At 37.4% G+C, this 17,609-nt stretch overlaps 1 long non-coding RNA gene across 1 annotated transcript; it reads left to right on the forward strand.

The window, feature by feature from the left end:
• Positions 1–329: 329 nt before the first annotated feature.
• On the forward strand, positions 330–17,380 carry LOC123329416. The gene is made up of 2 exons (XR_006544817.2): positions 330–769; positions 17,088–17,380. It is a non-coding gene; the product is annotated as an uncharacterized LOC123329416 (long non-coding RNA).
• Positions 17,381–17,609: the final 229 nt, after the last annotated feature.

Raw genomic sequence — 17,609 nt, forward strand, 5'->3', positions numbered from 1 at the left:
AAGAAAGCTGAGTGCCGAAGAATTGATGATTTTGAACTGTGGTGTTGGAGAAGACTGTTGAGAGTCCCTTGGACTGCAAGGAGATCCAACCAGTCCATTCTGAAGGAGATCAGCCCTGGGATCTTTGGAAGGAATGATGCTAAAGCTGAAACTCCAGTACTTTGGCCACCTCATGTGAAGAGTTGACTCATTGGAAAAGACTCTGACGCTGGGAGGTATTGGGGGCAGGAGGAGAAGGGGACAACAGAGTATGAGATGGCTGGATGGCATCACTGACTCGATGGACTTGAGTCTGAGTGAACTCCGGGAGTTGGTGATGGACAGGGAGGCCTGGCGTGCTGCGATTCATGAGGTTGCAAAGTGTTGGACACAACTGAGCAACTGAACTGAAGTGAACTAAGCAATTAATTTCTGTTCCATATGCCTGAGGGAAAAACTACTGATGATCATTAATCTTTAACCCACATACCTGGTCCATTGTAAAATGGCCAGGGGGCATGAACAAGGGTGGAGGTTAATCTGAAGATCAAGAGAAGCCATAAGGATGTTAAGTTAAACATTATGACCTTTATACTGATTGTTGTTTAGTGGCTTCAGTCCTGTCCAACTCTTTGGCGACCCCACTCACTGCAGCCCGCCAGGCTCCTGTCCTCAGGATTCTCCAGGCAAGAATACTGGAATGGGCTGCCATTTCTTTCTCCAAACTGACTGATTAGAAATGACATATTTTAAGAACAGGAGCCAACCAAAACTGTACAGATTAAAACTGGTAAGGATATAAACTGCTCTAAGTCCCACCTTTGGGGGACTCTTTATCCCCACTCAGTGTCTATGCTGAGAGCTTTGTACTTTCCTTCTCTTTAATACATTCTATTTGCTTGCTACTGTGTTTGTGAGGTTTTAAACACTAGGTCCAGGAAGGTGGCTTTAAGAATTTCCAGAGAGTAAAGAAAGTGATAATGAGAAAAGGAGGCATTCTACCTAGACTGGGTGAGTCATTCTGTTAGGGGAAACACACTGATTGAAACGGCTCACCCTGGCCAGGCACTATAGTAACCATTTGCATGACTTGTTTTATGATGGAGATTTCCGAGTGTTAGACAAGAATCCAGTTTCCGACCAGGAAGGGGTCCGCCTTCCTGCAACAATTCTACCCCACCTCCTGAGAGGTAAGGTAGCCATTAAACACTATTATGGAAGATCAAGTGAAATGTAGAAATTTGGGGAATACTTGTTTATATACTGAAATATTATTTTCTAAGTGTTTTATACATGTGTATCCATCTTTTTTTTTTTTTAATTTAAGGGGCTCATGAATAGAAACCATAAAATACAGAATAGCATTAAATGCATATGAAAATAATAAATACTTAAAGTAAACTTGAATATAGAAGTGAGAAAAGAATAATTTGACAGATTACTTTCTAATGCCTTTTCAGTTTTCAATTTTAGATTTAAAATATTGAATCCTTCAGTAGTTTGAAATAAAAATGATATAATAACAATTCCAACTTATGTACTTCACTCAAATTTATTCTCAGGATAGAGATTTGTGTTTTTCTTTTTTGTTTTGTTTTGTTTTGGTTAATTTTCAATTTATTTTCAAAAGGTAATTTTGAAATTATTTTGTTCTATTTGGAATAAATAATAAAATATTAATAATTATGAATTGAAATAGAATTGTGAGTCAGAGCAGAAATCTAAAGTAAATGACCTAAAGTAAATGAAACACTAAAAAAATTAGAATAAAATTGCATTTCAAAATATCTGGAATAATGGCTCCTTATTAATTTTTAAGCTGTGTTTAAATTTTTAATGTAAATATTCAATAGGTTGCAGAAATAGTAGTCCAAGTCATGGTCTTTGGTCCACAAGTATAATTTACATGGGTTAAATGGTTTTATAAATTTTGGAAAAGGGGTACAGTGGACAGGAGCTGGTAGCGTCATTTCAGTGGACATATTAAATTATTAATGGTGTTGGTTATTGTTGTTTAGATTTTTTAAAATCAATCTTTATAGTTCATAAGCATTTCAGATTAATCAAAGAATATTAATGCTTATTGCTTTCAATAAGAGACACAATGGACACAATTTCGTATATTCCAAATTGTACCAAAAAAAACACAACTCAAAAAACCCCAAAAAGTTACTCCCCAAAATACAAAGAAAGTGCAAAAATTTCTCACTCATTTATGTTATAACTAATGTAAATTTTTTCCTGTCTGTAAGTCCAGAGCCAAAAAATGTATAATTCTGTGGGGAGAAAATTTCATGTAAATGTCAGTGTTCAAATGCCCTACTTGCATATGTATTTTTGATTATTGACACATATTTAAATCAGCATTTGCCCTAGTTCTTTGACCCCTAACATTGTATCTGTACTACATCTCTTCAAGCAAAATTAAATATCACTTATTCTTCTCTTTTCTAGGCTATATTTCATTAGTTTCTTCAATTCCCTTCATAAATGCTGTTTCTTTTAATTATTGTGTTGCTCTCTTCTGGACCCTAAATGATTACCATGAGATTACGAAATTAAATTTCACTTGTTATGCCTAAGTCTTTAAGTATCAAATTATCATATTAATTGACCTGTTACCTCAGGCTAGTCTTCATGACTAATACGGAATGTGTTATTAAGAAGTGAAAATATTTTTCTTTTGCTATTATACCAAAGTTTATCTTTTTATTGTAAAATCGATATTTTCTTATTCTTCCCATTGAAATTATTATTAAAGGAAATATTAATCATTAATTCTCTGAACTGTGTTTAAAGCTTTTAAAAGGAGAATTGAAGCTTTTTTTTTTTAACACCTCTTGCTCAACTGTTTTTGAGAACATTGTCTCATTATCTGACATTTTACTTCTGTTCATTTCCTGCTGTAGATTTTAGATTTCTTGAAGATCTCTTGTTTACATACGTATGTCCAGAACTAAGCACAGAATGGCATATAGGGAAGACTTCAGTAAGCATTAGTTAAATGATGAAAGTTGATATCTGGATAATCAAAATCTTATGAAATGTAAAAAAAAAAAAAGAAAGAAAGAAAATAGCAAGGTATAAACAGTCACTTCTTTTATGGATCTTCTGGATCACTTTTATGGGCGATACATACTTATAGAAATATGGACACAAGTGTATGCATAATGTGTGAGAAGTTCTCTAAAGGATGCTGCAAAGGAAAAGAAATAGGCATATGAGATAGAAAAAGAGGTACATCTAACAGTGTTTTCTTTGACTTAATGGAATTTGCTTTATTATCTTGTTGAAGACTAAACCTAAAATCCTAGTTATATTAAGATAATTTGTTATTTTTGATGCAATTCCATTTAGTACTTTTTATATCTAGTTTCTATTGAGGTGAAAATCACATAACTTAAAATTAAATATTTTAAAGAGAACAATTCAGTGGAATTTAGTACATTCATAATATTGATATTATGCAGCCACAATTTCTAAATTATTTTCAACATCTCAAAAGGAAACCTCATATCTACCAAGCAGTTATATCCCCAATCTCCTCTTTCTCCTATCCTCCAGCAGTCACTCATTTGCTTTCCGTCTCTATGAATTAACTTATTATTTTCAGTAAGTAAAATCATACAGTATGTAACTTTTTCTCTGGCTTCCTTCATTTAGCACAGTGTTTTTGAGCTTCATCCAAATTGTAACATGCTCTCCATTATTATGCCTGAACCACTTGCATGTACATATCACAGCATTTTTGTTCATTCATCTGTTTTTTTCTTCCAGTTTTAACTTACATATAATTGACATATGCCGCTGTATAAGTTTAAGGTGTATAGAATAATGATTTGACTTCATACATCATGAAATGATTTCAGTATGTTTAGTGAATATCATCTCACTATAGATGAGCAGAATGGTATTAAGATTAGTGTATTTTTTGAGACTTTCATTATTTATTGAGGTAGCTATCTGTCACTCTAAATTTCCCTTTTAGAACTATCTTTGCTGCATCCCATATATGTATATACCAACATATATGGGATGTGTGTATATGTGTATCCATTTTCACTTATATCCAGGTTTTTTTTTTTATATCTTCTGATTTCTTCAATGGTTCATTCTTTGTTTAATAGTGTGTTGTTTACCCTCCATGTGCTTGTACTTTTTGTAGTTTTCTTATTGTACCTAATTTCTAGTTTCATAGCATTATGATTAGAAAAGATTGTTGATATGATTTCAATTTTCTTAAATTTACTGAACCTTTTTTGTGATCGAGCATGTGATCATATGAGTATATGATCTATGCTTGCTAGCATGTGAGCCTGGAGAATGTTTCACATTCACTCAAAAAGAATAAGCATTCTGCTACTTTGAACTGGAATGTTTTTATATATATATACATACTTATATGAAAAAAGAATGCATTAGTCACTCAGTCATGTCCAACTCTTTGTGACCCCAAGAACTGTAGCCCACCAGGTTTGCTGTCCATAGAATTCTCTAGGTAAGGATGCTGGAGAGGGTAGCCATTCCCCTCTCTAGGGGATCTTTCTGAACCAGGGATTGAACCCAGGTTTCCCGCATTGCAGGCAGATTCTTTACCATCTGAGCCACCAGGGAAGTCCTTATATATATAGATATGAGAGCTGGACCATTAAGAAGGCTTAACACCAAATGCTTTTGAACTGTGATGCTGGAGTATACTCTTAGAGTCCCATGGACAGCAAGGAGATCAAATCAGTCTATCCTAAAGGAAATCAAACCTGAATATTCATTGGAAGGACTGATGCTGAAACTGAAGCTCCAATTCTTGACCACCTGAAGTAAAGAGCCAATTCATTGAATAAGACCCTGATGCTGGAAAGATTGAAGGCAGGAGGAGAAAAGGGTAACAGAGGATGAGATGGTTGGATGGCATCATTGACTCAATGGACACGAATTTGAGTAAACTCTGGGAGATAACAAAGGACAAGGAAACCTGGCATGCTGTAGGCCATGGGACTGCAAAGAGTCGGTTTCAACTGAGCAACTGAACAACAAATATATATATATTCCAGCTGGATGATATGTTAATTAATGTAAATGGCATGCTAAAATTACCTAAAATTGTGTTACTGTAAATTTAAATCTCTTAATATTTGTTTTATGTACTTAAATTTTCCTATGTTGAGTGCATATATGTCTACAAGTATTATATCTTCCTGTTTGATCAATACCTTGATCATTAGGTTCAGACAGTAAAGAATTCACCTGCAATGTAGGAGATCTGGGTTGAGTCTCTGGGTTGGGAACATTCCCTGGGGAAGGAAATGACAACCTATTCCAGTATTCTTGCCTGGACAATTCCTAGGACAGAAAATTATAGTCTATGTCTAGTGGGGCATGGGCTGCTTTGGAGAGTCTTGGCTGACCACCAGTAGATTGGATAGGTAGAATCAGAAATGGCATCCCCTTCCAGCATTAAGCCAGTTAGATAAAATTACATGCACACATGCTATGCATACTAAGTTGCTTCAGTCATGTCCAACTCTGCAACCCATGGACTGTAGCCTGCCAGGCTCCTCTGTCCATGGGATTCTTCAGGCAAGAATACTGGAGTGGGTTGCTATGTCCTTCTCCAGAGGATATTCCTGACCCAGGGATTGAACCAGCATCTCTTGTGTCTCCTGCATTGGCAGACAGGTACTTACCACTAGTATAAAATGAAAACTGGCACTAACCAGCTTCTCTGTACCCAAAGTGAGTTCCAACAGATCCCTACTCCTTGGGCACATACTCTGTAATTATTCAGTGAATCTCCTTATGTATGCATGCTGCTGTGTGCTGTGTGCATTAGTCGCTTAGTCATGTCTGAGTCTGCACAACACTATGGACTGTAGTCTGCCAGGCTCCTCTGTCCATGGGATTCTCCAGGCAAGAATACTGGAGTGGGTTGCCATTTCCTTCTCCAGGGGATCTTCCCAACCCAGAAATCAAACCTGGGTCTCCTGCATTGTAGGCAGATTCTTTACCGACTGAGCTATGAGGGAAGCCCTCTAAGCATGCTAAGTTGCTTCGGTTGTATCCAGCTCTGTGAGACCCTAAGGACTGTAGCCCTCTGGGCTCCTCTGTCCATGGGCTTCTCCCAGAAAGTATACTCCAGTAGGTTGCCATGCCGTCCTCCAGGGGATCTTTCCGAACCTGGGATCGAACCCACACTTCTTATATCTCCTGCATTGACAGGTGGGTTCTTTACCACTGGTGCCACCTAGTAAGCCCCACTTATGAATGACCCAGGCACTGTTCAGAACGTTGCCTCTGTACTGGAATTCAGAGAGAGTTTTTGTGCATGCCCTTTAAGAGTGGAGTCTCAGTTTTCTATAGCCTCCCCAGTGGTCAGGGACACATAAGTACCATTGATTTTCAAAGCCAGATATTGTGGGAGATCATTTTCCCAGTGCAGATCCCTTGGCCTGGGGAGTCTTTTCTGGGGCTTGAATCTCTCATTCCTCAGAGGCAACCTTCAAGGCTGTGATAGCCTTTCTGCCTAGAGGTCACAATACTGACAGTGTGGTTCATGGCCAGACCATGCCCCCCACTCCCACCCATCTCACTGTGGCATGTCCTTTTTATTTTCAGTTGTGGAACATATTTTCTAGTTGACTTAAAGTGATTCTCAGAGATAGTTGCAGCATAAGTAGTTGGAATTTTGGTGTGTTCATGGGAGGAGGTGAGTCCAGGGTCTTCCTACACCACCATCTTTGCCTACGCCTCTTTGTAACACTTCATAAATGTGAAAGATGCTCACTATCATGAAACTTTGCCTTTCAGAGCTTAACATTTATCTGATCTCAATATATAATGTGGAACTTGTAGAGTAGTAGCATAATATAACTCAGAGTACCCTAAGTGCCGGGGTCCAGCCCCAGCTGATCCAGGGTATTCGAAGGAGAGACTGCTAGGCGGCCTATTCAAATGTTAATTAGAGATAATAAAGAGTAATAGAATGAGGATAGCCCAGTAGGAAAATTCAGTGGAGAAAAGAAGCTGAGTGGCTTGGTTTACGCGGAAAATCAATATAACCCGTGACACCAGGTTAGCTCTGACCACGGAGGCCGCAGGCGCCCTCTCGAATAGCGGAAGGTGCCCCACCTTAAACACCTTCTCGAGTGGGTCTTAGAAGCCCAGGCAAATAAATGGTCGCAGAGGACATCCGCGCTCCAGATGGACACTCAGCTGGAAGTTAAAGGGAAGAATGACATGGGGAGACCAAGCGTTGGTGAGCAAGGCCCGTAGCTTTATTTTCAACAGGGGCTTTTATACCCTAAGTTACACATAGAGGATAATAGGGGATGCAAAATCAGCAGTCTTTGATGCTTATCAAAAACCAGGGTTTCTTTCCTGCAGATTTATCGTATACAAATGGTTTAGGTGATTTACATCATCTTCTGGCCAGAGGCCTATTAACATTTTATGACTCTTGACAAGGACTTATCAACAAAGACTTATTTTCTCTAAGAGTAATTATTTTAAGGTTTGACGCCATCTTCCGAAGATAAGATTACGTTCCTATAGGGTGGATGCGTAATGGGCTTACAAAGGAAAGAATTTATTACCTTAAGGGTCTAAAGTTACTAACACCAAGGCCACTACTTATTTTTTCTACATCCCAACTATATTAATTAATGCACATTCAAGGATACAATTCAGGGGATGTGAAAACTTGGCAACAAACATTGGCTCATCAATGAAATCTTTTACTAGTTTTATTCTGACAGTTTCTAATTCTCTGAGAGGCTCTAAGCTATTTGAATATCTTAAGCTTCCCGTGCCTCTGGAGGCTGGGAGACTGTAAACAATCGTATGCATAGCTGTAGGTGTCCAGGTAAACTTGTCAGGCGAGTTAGAGAGCCATCTGAGGGGTTTGGATTTAAACACTCCTAATTGCCCAGGAACTTTATTAATTGGAGCTGTAAGTTAACTCTTTGACAGAGAGAGTGAGATGGTGGTGGGGGACAGCCCCCAGTAAAGTCAGAGGTGAGAGCACAAAGCAATAAAGTAGGCAGACTCTGGTTTTTGGGGGGTAGATGCTCGAGAATATCCGGGGGCACTCCCGAGGCTCGATCCCGCCTTTGCGTATGCCGAGCCTCCTTCCTCATGACCTTTGTCACGAGTGGAATGTCTCTCGCCGGCTCCAGGCACCTAAGGGAAGTAGTTATAATTCACTTGTTTTTCTCTTTTGTATGGAAAAAAATGGAAGGAGCTTTAACGTTAATTTTCGGCAGTATGCATTGTAATGTCTTATCTTGAATATATACAGCTCTGTGAGTTTTCCTTAATTCTCAATTTCCATGACTCTAAACATAATGATAAATATTCAGATCACTGTAATTCAACAGTTGTTTTAAACAGTGGCTAATAATATAGCATCTGTCTAAATCCAACCAGTCCATTCTGAAGGAGATCAGCCCTGGGATTTCTTTGGAAGGAATGATGCTAAAGCTGAAACTCCAGTACTGTGGCCACCTCATGTGAAGAGTTGACTCATTGGAAAAGACTCTGATGCTGGGAGGGATTGGGGGCAAGAGGAGAAGGGGACGACGGAGGATGAGATGGCTGGATGGCATCACTGACTAGATGGACATGAGTCTGAGTGAACTCCGGGAGTTGGTGACGGACAGGGAGGCCTGGCGTGCTGTGATTCATGGGGTCACAAAGAGTTGGACACGACTGAGTGACTGAACTGAACTGAACTGAACTGAAATTTTACATAGACCAATTGCGTATGTTATATGCAAGGCTAGTGTCCATTTATCAGTGATAGGAAGATAAAAAGTTCAAGAGTTGAGCAGTAGGGCTGAAGAGCTAAATCAGTTTCAGGTAGAAGGCCACATTATATGCAGTGGAGAACATATTGTCATGAGTCCTGAAGTGTGAAGACAGCACATCATAAGGTCCATGTAGGGATTGCAGGTCCATGTGGGGATTCAATGTGTCGGCATTTCTTGTTTGTTTGGTTGCTTGCTTTGAATTTAGAAATACAGACCGACATAGATTATAAAGCAACAAGTTGATAAATAATTATATATAAAGCAAGATTCAGCATGCAGAAGGCTAAGCCAGGCCACAAACTGAATCTATTGATAGGCACATATTGCAGTTTAGAAGTCAAGCTTCCTACTCAAGCAAAGGGCAGGAAAGTATGTTACTGGCATAAAAACTGATAAATAAATGGAACAGCCTAGAGAGCTCCAACTTAAGCCCACATGCTGCCGCTAAGTCGCTTCAGTCGTGTCCGATTCTGTGCAACCCCAGAGACAGCAGCCCACCAGGCTCCCCTGTCCCTGGGATTCTCCAGGCAAGAACACTGGAGTGGGTTGCCATTTCCTTCTCCAATGCATGAAAGTAAAAAGTGAAAGTTACGTCGCTCAGTCGTGTCCGACTCTTCGCGACCCCACGGACTGCAGCCTACCAGGCTCCTCCATCCTTGGGATTTTCCAGGCAAGAGTACTGGAGTGGGGTGCCATCGCACTGGGGGAAACATTCGTCACCTGAGTGCCTGTGCACGACCCTGAGTATTTCCTGACCCTGAGTATTTCCTGACCACAATAAGACCGACACGAACATAAAACTGAGATGTTCTTTCCAAGCATCACCACATGAGTATAATAGCCTCCTCTAAGCCACATAGATAGGGTCAAATAAATTATAGCAAAGGAGCCAAAAATATACAATGGAAACAGGACATTCTCTTTTAATAAGTGGTATTGAGAAAACTAGACAGCCATATTAAAAAAAGAAATTAATTTCTCTCTTACACCATACACAAAAATCATCTCAGAATAAAGACTTAATATAAGACCTGGACCCATAGGACTTCTAGAAGAAAACATAGGATAAGCTCCTTGATGCTAGTTTTGGCAATACTTTTTTTGGATTTGATACCAAAAGCCAAGATAACAAAAGCAAAAATAAACCAGAAATAGAAATTAGAAACCAATTAGAAAACTTCTTCACAGAAAAGAAACTATCAACAAAATGAAAAATCAACCTCTACAAGAGGAAAAACGTTTGCAAATCCAATAATTTTTATAATAGTAAGTTTGTACATGTAAGAAAGATGTGTAAAAAATTTACAAACATCTTTTGAAGAACATGTTTATTTTTATTGACACAAATAGATATATAGGTATATACAGATGTCTCTGGGTATAATATGCATGTATTCTGTGTATTCTTGTCTTGAATGTGGTACATTTATTGATTCTTTGACTCTTGTATTTCAAAGATAAAAACACAAGCTAAGTTTTTAAGTAAACTATTCAATTTCCTGAGAAACAATTTGCCATCTGATGATCAGTGATTTTTTTCCCCATCTTTCATGACATGAACTTAATGTTATTCTTGAGAATCTAATCCCAACAACTGCCTTGCTCTCCTTGCCTTTCCCTTATCATTTGTAAGTGAAACTGGTTGTCAAAGTGTCAAAGCTGGACTATGTTTCTGATGTTGAGCTTGCCCATTTCTCAACTGCTGCTTTTGATAAAAGATGTAATCATCTGGGAAATATAAATGCAGTTTGTGGAGAAAGCTGAGTCTTTCTCAGAATGAGTGTTTAATGGGTCAAGTTCTGTCATCAGAAACTCACAGACAATTCACACTGGAATACATGTGCAAGAGTGTGGGGGATACGCAAATGGACTTTACCCTTTGTGTTTAACTTGGCAGTCTTTGTCCTTACTGCTTGTTGCATCATTTTATAACAATAACATCTTCTTCCAAGATTCCCATGACTATATTTTTAATAGAAAAACCTGGTTTTTATAAAATTTGAGAAAAGGGGTTTAGCTAGGGAGGCTGTGTTACAAACCTTTTGCCCATTTTCAAACCAAGCGATAAATTTAAAAAGCCCTGTGTCTAATGTAAACCTGAAATGAAGAGGTGCTGAAAAGTATTGAAATTAATTTTCCAGTGCAATGGGAAAAATTCAAGTTCTGTAATATCAGCTTCTGCATTTTATCTTTTAGCTCTCCCAAATTTCTCTCTCTCTCTCTTTTTTTTCCTCTCTCTTTCTCTCTGTCTCTCTTTTTCTCTCTCATGACAAAAGATATGCTTTAACTTACTGTCCACTAAGCTCATTATTTCCAGTTCCTTTCTGAGCTTTGTTGCTAAACATGCTCATGGTATCCAGATAAAGAAAAGTCCTGTAAGAGAGAATGAGGATCTGTTATATTCTACAGGGGTGAAACTTGAAGACATTATGCTAAGTGAAATGAGCTAGACATAAAAGTGCAAATATGATTCCACTTACAGGAGATACCTAGAATAGCCAAATTCCATCTTAATTTACAGAGGCAGAAGGTAGGGTAGCAGTTATCTGGAGCTCAGGGGTGAGTAGAGTGGGGAGTTTTTGTTTTGTGGATACAGAATTTCAGTTTGGGATGATGAAAACCTTTTGGAGATGAATAATGGCAATAGTTACAAAACAATGTGAATGTAGTTGAGGCCACTGAACTGTATGTCTCTAAAGGGTTAAAATGGTGTTTTATGCATATTATATTATATTGAAGAGACAGAGAGATAGAACAAAAGCATAAGACAAATGAATACATTTTAGACCATATTTGAATTCCCTAATTTTGGAGAAAGAAAATTTTAGTTTTCCAGTTTATCTGTTTTTGACAATTAAACCTTAATAGCTTAAATTGAACACATAGTTAATACAGTATATTGCCAAATCTTATATAACAGCAATAAAACTCAACAAAGCCTAACTCTGACTTTTCTTAAGACTTGGCCCTCTAAAAAGTGTACTCCTAACAAAGTAAATTAGTAAGAATAAAATAAAAGTTACTAGCGTCTATTTTTTTTTCAACTTTCAACTATTGTGTTTATAGTGGAGTTTTAATGGGAAAATATTCATCATGAATCCAGAGAAAATACAGAGAATAGTTTCCACGTGGTTGGTGGAAACTGAAAGCGCAGAGGGGTGTCTGAAGAGCTTCTCTAAACTGTCACGAGAGAAATCATTTTATATGCTCTGTGAGAAGGAAGACGTGTGCTATCTCCCCAACAGTGCCGAGCGAGGCGACCTGCTTCAGAGAGAGTAACTGCGTGGTAGACCCGGGGAGAGTGGGCCCCAGACACTGGTGTCTCACAAGTGATGGGGTCAGCCCGGGTTAAAGAGGCATCTGTGTGTGCTTTAAGTGCTCAGTCGTGTCTGACTCTTTTTGACCCCGTGGACTGTAGCCCACCAGGCTCCACTGTCAATGGAATTTTCCAGGCAAGAGCACGATAGTGGGTTGCCATTTCCTACACCACGAGATCTTCTCAATCCATGGACTGAACCCGGGTCGCCCGTGTCTCCTGCATTGTCAAGCATGGGTTCTTTGCCACTGTGCCATCTAGGGTGGGCTCAAAGCAGAGCATGTCATTAGTGACCATGAACACAGACCACAGCTTCCCCTTCAAAGGCTTGAACTACATTACACTCATGACATTTGTACTATTCTGAAAAGAATATCAAGAGTAACTAAATTCAATTTCCTGTAAGCCCTGGGTAAATTTTTCAAAGTAGATTAAATTTATTTTAGAAAAATCAAAGATTTGCTACTTTTTTGTGCTGCATGATAGGGTAAATTTTAGGACCATTCAATGAGTTTACTCTTTCCTGGAAAAAAAAAAATCTGCTACTAAATTTATACTATATTTTAATACCAATGGGGATGTACTAGACTTGAGGAATAGGTTTGCTGTATTCAGAAATGGAAGCCATGAAACTTACAAAATATCATTTTAACTTAGTTGCCTATGAAGTCAAATATGTTTGGTGCCAAGGTGCAGCAACTTCTATTAAGAGTTCTCATTTTGTTATTATTTTCGTGTTCTTATGAATTGTGCCCTTACCTGGCTTTATTGGTCTTCTTTGCTTTTTTTTCATCTTCTATTTACCTCTAATTATTTTTACAAAAATATTAATATATAAAAGATAAATAAGCAATCATAAAAAGTTTGATGCTAATTTCAAGAAAATATTTCTGTTGATATAAGCTTCTGACAAGAAAGAATTCCTGAATATATTTCTCTAATATTCTACTACATTTTTTGTCAACAATTTTATTCTTTTTTACTTTTCAGTCATTAATATCAGATCATAAGTTCTGTGGGGATTTTGAACTATTTACCTTAAGGAGGATAATGCTCTATCTAAAAATTTAGAGATAACAAAAGAGAAGATTGACTCATATTCAAATCTGGGCTTTACCATTTTTAAGCTGCATGACTCATGGGTTGCTTAATATTTCCAAGTGCTAATTTGAAAATGTTTAACTTATGTAACACTTGTCCCCTAGTTTCCATAAGTTCAGATCTCAGTGAAACAACTGATGTCTTTGTGATATCAAGTATCTCTTATTTTTATTGTAATTATATATATTCAGATCAGATCAGATCAGATCAGTTGCTCAGTCATGTCCGACTCTTTGCCACCCTGTGAATCGCCGCACGCCAGGCCTCCCTGTCCAGCACCAACTCCCGGAGTTAACTGAGACCCACATCCATCGAGTCAGTGATGCCATCCAGCCATCTCATCCTCTGTTGTCCCCTTCTCCTGCTGCCCCCAATCCCTCCCACCATCAGAGTCTTTTCCAATGAGTCAACTCTTCACATGAGGTAGCCAAAGTACTGGAGCTTCAACCTCAGCATCATTCCTTCCAAAGAAATCCCAGGGCTGATCTCCTTCAGAATGGACTGGTTGGATCTCCTTGCAGTCCAAGGGACTCTCAAGACTCTTCTCCAACACCACAGTTCAAAAGTATCAATTCTTCGGTGCTCAGCCTTCTTCACAGTCCAACTCTCACATCCATACATGACCACAGGAAAAACCATAGCCTTGACTAGACAGACCTTTGTTGGCAAAGTAATGTATCTGCTTCTCAATATGCTATCTAGGCTGGTCATAACTTTCCCTCCAAGGAGTAAGTGTCTTTTAATTTCATGCCTGCAGTCACCATCTGCAGTGTTTTTGGAGCCCAGAAAAATAAAGTCTGACACTGTTTCCACTGTTTACCCATCTATTTCCCATGAGGTGATGGGACCGAATGCTATGATCTTCGTTTTCTGAATGTTGAGCTTTAAGCCAACTTTTACACTCTCCACTTTCACTTTCATCAAGAGGCTTTTTAGTTCCTCTTCACTTTCTGCCATAAGGGTGGTGTAATCTGCATATCTGAGGTTATTAATATTTCTCCCAGAAATCTTGATTCCAGCTTGTGTTTCTTCCAGTCCAGCATTTCTCATGATGTACTCTGCATATAAGTTAAATAAGCAGGGTGACAATATACAGCCTTGATGTACTCCTTTTCCTATTTAGAACCAGTCTGTTGTTCCATGTCCAGTTCTAACTGTTGCTTCCTGACCTGCATACAAATTTCTCAAGAGGCAGGTCAGGTGGTCTGGTATTCCCATCTCTTTCAGGATTTCCCAGTTGATTGTGATCCACACAGTCATAGGCTTTGGCATAGTCAATAAAGCAGAAATAGATGCTTTTCTGGAACTCTCTTGCTTTTTCAATGATCCAGTGGATGTTGGCAATTTGATCTCTGGTTCCTCTGCCTTTTCTAAAACCAGCTTGAACATCAGGAAGTTCACGGTTCACATATTGCTGAAGCCTGGCTTGGAGAATTTTGAGCATTACTTTCCTAGTGTGTGAGATGAGTGCAACTGTGCGGTAGTTTGAGCATTCTTTGGCATTGCCTTTCTTTGGGATTGGAATGAAAACTGACCTTTTCCAGTCCTGTGGCCACTGCTGAGTTTTCCAAATTTGCTGGCATATTGAGTGCAACACTTTCACAGCATCATCTTTCAGGATTTGGAATAGCTCCACTGGAATTCCCTCACCTCCACTAGCTTTGTTTGTAGTGATGCTTTCTAAGGCCCACTTGACTTCACATTCCAGGATGTCTGGCTCTAGGTCAGTGATCACACCATCGTGATTATTTGGGTTGTGAAGATCTTTTTTGTACAGTTCTTCTGTGTATTCTTGCCATCTCTTAATATCTTCTTCTGTTAGGTCCATACCATTTCTGTCCTTTATCGAGCTCATCTTTGCATGAAATGTTCCTTTGGTTTCTCTGATTTTCTTGAAGAGATCTCTAGTCTTTCCCATTCTGTTGTTTCCTCTATTTCTTTGCATTCATCGCTGAAGAAGGCTTTCTTATCTCTTCTCGTTATTCTTTGGAACTCTATATTCAGATGTTTATATCTTTCCTTTTCTCCTTTGCTTTTCACTTCTCTTCTTTTCACAGCTATTTGTAAGGCCTCCCCAGACAGCCATTTTGCTTTTTTGCGTTTCTTTTCCATGGGGATGGTCTTGATCCCTGTCTCCTATACAATGTCACAAACCTCATTCCATAGTTCATCAGGCACTCTGTCTATCAGATCTAGTCCCTTAAATCTATTTCTCACTTCCACTGTATAATCATAAGGGATTTGATTTAGGTCATACCTGAATGGTCTAGTGGTTTTCCCTACTTTCTTCAATTATTACTTCTTATTACTATCAATGTTAACAGAAAAATAATATAAATGCATCCTGAACTATCTGGATTACCACTTTGAAGTATCTGTTTACTGCCCAGATTCATTTTCTCTGTGTTTAATTAGTATTATTTTAATTATCAGTGCTTTTGTAAATTTACCTTTTTGAAAATTTTTTCTTTGTAATAATTGAATGGTAACTAATAAAATGATATTACATGAAAAAAAGTTTTTCAGCCCTGCAAATGAAGTATGAAAATTAAATTAACAGGCTGCACAAAATAGTCAAAGCATACTGAACTAAAAACAAAAAGTTATGCTGTAAGAACAATAACATATTTATTTCCTGAAGCTTGATATAATTAAAGTTAATTATAGTATCTTTCAGAATAAATTAATGCTAACGTGAATATCATTGCTTCCAGAGTTGTTTTACAGACATTTTCTATGTTTTAATAGGTGCAAAGTATTTATATTCTAAGAATTAAACATCATTTTATTATTATATATTTAGGCAACATGTAATTACTCACATTACTCTAAGAGTCAACTAGAATTTTTATTAAAAACTGACTTAATGTCTTCTACTGAAAAGTAATCAAATGCTCCCATCTTTCATGTTTATTGTGGGCATTAAATGAGACAGTAGGCATTCAACACAAACTTATTCCTTTTCACTTACTTATAAATATCACCTATTTTCCATGGCTTTTATTTTATTCTCTGTTTTCAAACTAAAGTCAATATAAACAAAATTAAATATAGAATTATATGTATTTTTAAATATTAATGTGGTCTTCCAGATTAGGCTAAATTTTACCATGGTACAAATGATTTCCAGGCCTTGGTTACTCTCAACAATAAAGGTTCACTTCTCACACACTTGTCTAGTATAGATCGACACTTGTCTACATTTGGCTGACACTCAGAGTGTTGCTCTCACATGACTAAAGAGAGATAGTGTCAGAAATTGCCAATGGCTCATGAAGCTTCTTTCTGGAAATGCACACCCCATGTCTCAATCTATTAGCCAAAGCAAGTTACACAGCAATAGCTGGCATTAATGGAACAGAGAAGTCTAAGCCTCTTCTAAGGAGGGGCACCACAGACAGTTACCATCTTAATTTGGAGGATCCAAAGAGAGACATTACACAATTTATTATAATACAAGCTCTTCCAGTTATTATAATAGCTTATAATATTGACAAGTAATAAAAATTGGGCAGATAACTCCTTGTTTAATCTCCTTTAACATCAGTATCAAGATGATAAGCTAAATAACAAGTATAAAATTTTTCAGCAAAAAAAAATGCTTTGTAACTTCAAATATAATTTCTCCTCATATTCTTGTTTTAAAACTTAAAAAAAGCTCCATTGAGAAATAAATTCTAGATATAAATATTGAAAGGGTTTTATTTAATAGAAAATTGTGTATAAATTATATTTTTAATAGATTTTGCTTAGGTGAAACTTCTACCAACAAATATGTTAAGAGAGATTCATATTGCTTATTTCTATTTGTTTTTATATGAAACTTATGCTTTATAACCTTAGGATTGATAGGATTAATTATTTTTAATAATCTTTTTTTTTCCTAGGATACAACAGTGAAAAACTCCTTGTATCATAATGGAATTATTCCAGGCTTTGGAAAATGGGACCATTCCTATAGCAGCATTCATAGGCATCTCAAGGATACTTTAGTCAGTTATTAAACAAACCAACTCATAAGAAGCTGGGGATTTCAGCAAGAATTATTCATTCTTTTTTTCTTCATTTGAAATCACTGTAAAGGTCTTCATTTGAAATCTCTATAGGGGTCTCTATTTATTCCTATTGCCTAGCTTCCTACTAGTTTACTGACATAAATAAATTTCTGCTGATATACTTATATTGGACAACTGAATTTTCTTTCATGATGTTAGCGTCTTGTAGCATAAAAAGACACACAAAAAAATTTTGTACCTAGATTTTAGAGAACCAAAAATTTAAAAATAAGATTTCTTATAATTTAACCCCCAATTCCTATAATTAAATTAAATATCATGATTTGACTCATTATATTAAGTATACAATTGAAACAAAAGTAGGAATTTTTGGTTTGCTTTTTAAAACCTATT

This window comes from Bubalus bubalis, chromosome 15 (genome assembly GCF_019923935.1).
Source record: "Bubalus bubalis isolate 160015118507 breed Murrah chromosome 15, NDDB_SH_1, whole genome shotgun sequence".
Taxonomy (NCBI): domain Eukaryota; kingdom Metazoa; phylum Chordata; class Mammalia; order Artiodactyla; family Bovidae; genus Bubalus; species Bubalus bubalis.